Raw genomic sequence first — 3,666 nt, forward strand, 5'->3', positions numbered from 1 at the left:
GAGTGAACAGGAGTTCTACCAGATTAATCCCTGGGATAATGGCATCATAAGGAGTAAGTGAAGTTTGATCTGTAGTAGTTTGATCTTTCAGAGAATAAGAGATGATTGCATTGAACACTGAGTGGGATGGGTAAGCACTGATTGCATTTAAACAGCTAATGAGAAGGTGATAAATACTATGTCTGCTGTTTCACTCAGGATGAATGATTCTGGATAGTTTAAGTGCCTCTGAGGACGTTATGCCCACCCACTTCAACCTCCACTCCCCACGGTGATTGAGAGAGACAGAGAAGTCCAGGTTTTGAATAAACTCTCTCCACATTAATACAGTGCAGTAGGTGTGTGATCCTGCACTGAATGTCATATTATCCACCACCCCGACAGCAGCCACAATACGTTCAATCTAAAACAGTTAACTATGCCCTCCAGGATCTGACATTCATGAAGAACATGAATCCATCTTCTCAGAGATGCAAGGTGACTCCTTCAGGTTTAGAATAGAAGTCTAAAAGACACAGGAACAGAAATTAGGCCAGTTAGCGCATTGAGTCTGCCCATCATGCAATAATCGCTGATAGGTTTCTCAAATCCATTCTCCAGGCTTCTCCTCGTAATTCTTCATCCTCTGGATCATCAAGAACCTATCTATCTCCGTCTCAAATATAGATAATACACTGCCATCTGTGGTAATACATTTCAAAGATTCGCCATTCGCTGGTAAAAGACATTTCTCCTTATCACTGTTCTAAAAGGTGTTCCCTTTCATCAAAGTCTGTGTCCTCGACCTCTCGTCCAATGGAAACATCTTACCAACATCAACTCTATCCCGGTAATTCAGCATCCTGCGCTTCCATTACTTTCCCTCTCATCTTCTAAACTTTACCGAGGATAGACCCAGAGCCCACAAACATTCCTCATACGATAAACTTTTCAATCCTATGACCATTCTCGTGAAAATATTCTGCACAAGCTACAGAGCCACTATACCCTTCCTGAAATATGGCGCTCAAACTTTCGAACAATACTCCAAACGTGGTCTGACCAGAGATGTATACAACCTGTTTTATATTCAATTCCTCTCGTAATAAATGCCAAAAATAATAAATGCAATTGCCCTCCTGACTACTGCCTCAACCTGCAAGTTTACCTTGAGAGAACCCTGCACTAGAACTCCCAAGTCCCTTTGCACTACAGATTTCTGAATTTTCTCCCCATATAAAAAATGGAACATACCTCTATTCTTCGTACCAAAGTGAATGACCTCACACTTTCCAACGTTGGAATTCATCTGCCAATCTCCTTTTTCAGTCTCTCCGCCTCCTCAATAGGACATAGTCCATCTGCCTATCAATGAATCGTCTGCAATCTTAGCCAGTGGACGCTCAGTTCCATCATCTAGATTATTGACGTAACAAGTAAAAAGTTACGATTCCAACACTGAGCCTTGTAAACCATCACTTGTCACCTACTGGCATCCTGAGAAGTACTCTTTTATCCCCACTCTCTGCTTTCTGCCAGACAGAAAAGCTTTTATCCATGACACTACCTTGCCTCTAACACCACGGACCCTAAACGTACTCAGTCATCTCCTGTGTGACGCCTTGTCAAAGGCGTTCTTGAAATCCAGGTGGATAACATCCATAGCCTGTGCTTGATCAAGCCTGCTCATTTCCTCTTCAAATAATTCCGACAGATTTTTCAGGCATGATCTTCCCTTGATGAAACCAAAGTGATTTTGCCCTTTTTAACAAACACTTTGAAGTATTCAGAAATCTCATCCTTCACAATGAATTCCAGGATCTCACCCACGACCGTAGTTAAGCTATTAATTGTGGATTTCTTTTTGTCTTTTTCCTCACTCCCTTGTTACAATGGGGTGTCACGTTCGTGGGTTTCCAGTGTTCTGGGATCGTTCCTTACTCTAGTGATTCTTGAAAGCTCACCACTATCCCCCCACACCCTCGACAGCTATCTTCCTTATATCTGTGGGATAGTCCATCCAGTCCAAGATATTTAACCACCTGCAGGCCATTCAGATTTTTCTAGCATGCTATCCATAATGGTGGCCAGCATACTCAGCTCTGGTCCCTCACTATCTTGAATGTTAAGGTATCACTCATATCTTCCACAGTGAACTGATTTTTCAGTTCCTCGGCCTTTTCTTGTTTACCACTACTACCTCTCCAGTGTCATTTTCCAGCAGTCCAATGTCCAGTTTTGCCTCTCTTTTGTACTTTATATATTGAAAGAAGCTCTAACAGACTTCCTTTATATTAGTGGCTAGTTTACCCCCATATTTAATAATCTCCCTCCTTATTTTATTTTGTTTGCCCTCTGTTTTGTCTTTGTAAGCTTCTCAATCCTCTGGTTTCCCACTGACCCTCGCCACATTATATGCGTTCTCATTTACTTCTATGCTGCCCCTGAATTCCCTAGTCAGCGATGGTTGCCTCATCCTCCCTGTACCATACCTCTTTTCCCTCAGGATAATTCTCTGCTGCATCCTGAATTAGCCCAAAAATCTCCTGTCATTGCTGTTCCACTGTCGTTCCTTTAGGGCCCGTCTCCCAGTTAATTCTATCCAGCTCCTCTCTCATGCCTCTGTAATTGCCTTTATTCAGCTGTAATACCATTACCTCTGATTCTAACTTCTCTATCTGAAATTGCAGAGTAAATTCAATCATATTATGATCACTGCCTCCTATTATTTCCTTCATCTAAAGCTCCCCTCATCTAATCTTCCTGCACAAACTGCGACAAAACGCCATCTCATAGACATTCTACAAAATCCTTTTCCTGCAAAGCACTAACAAACTGAATTCCCAGTCCACCTGCATAATGAAATCCCACATGATCACTGTCAAGTTGCCTTTCCTACAGATGTTTCTATCTCCAGGTATATCGTGCACCCCAGATTCTGACGACTGTTTGGAGGCCTGTCCGTAACTCCAATTGCATTTTTTCATCTTTTTGATTCCCCAATTCTACCGACACAGATTCTCCACCATCTAATTCACCATCATTTCTTCTAATTGATCCAATTCCATTTTATATTAAGGAGAACAATCTGTTTCTCTGCCCACCTGCCTATTCAATATCCTTGAATATTCTGCTCCCAATCCTGATCCTCTTGCAGGGACGTCACTGTGATGCCCACCACGTCATACCTGCCGATTTGTGTATGCGTCACAAGCTCATTTACATTATTCCTTACACTGCTTGCATTCCGATATAACAGTTCAGTTCTGTATTTACCATACCTCTTCTCATTGTCATTTGTTTGTCCAGCCCGTTGGTACCTACACGAACCCTGGCCACCGAATAATTCCCCTCCCACTCCAAGTTCATCTGCACTCCAGATGACATATTCCAAGCTCAAGCACCAGGTAGGCAACACAACCTTCAGGACTCTCAATCCTGGTCACAGAGAATATTATCTATGCCTCTAACTGTACTATCCGCAATTATACATAATTGGGCAACATAGAACATAGAACATAGAAATATACAGCACAGAACAGGCCCTTCAGCCCACGATGGTGTGACGAAAATTTATCCTAGCTTAAGCACCTCTCCATGTATCTATGCAATTGCTGCTTAAAGGTCACCAATGATTCTGACTCTGCCACTCCCGCAGGCAGCGCATTCCATTCCCCCACCACTCTC

Source organism: Hemiscyllium ocellatum, unplaced genomic scaffold, assembly GCF_020745735.1.
Source record: "Hemiscyllium ocellatum isolate sHemOce1 unplaced genomic scaffold, sHemOce1.pat.X.cur. scaffold_442_pat_ctg1, whole genome shotgun sequence".
Lineage (NCBI taxonomy): Eukaryota > Metazoa > Chordata > Chondrichthyes > Orectolobiformes > Hemiscylliidae > Hemiscyllium > Hemiscyllium ocellatum.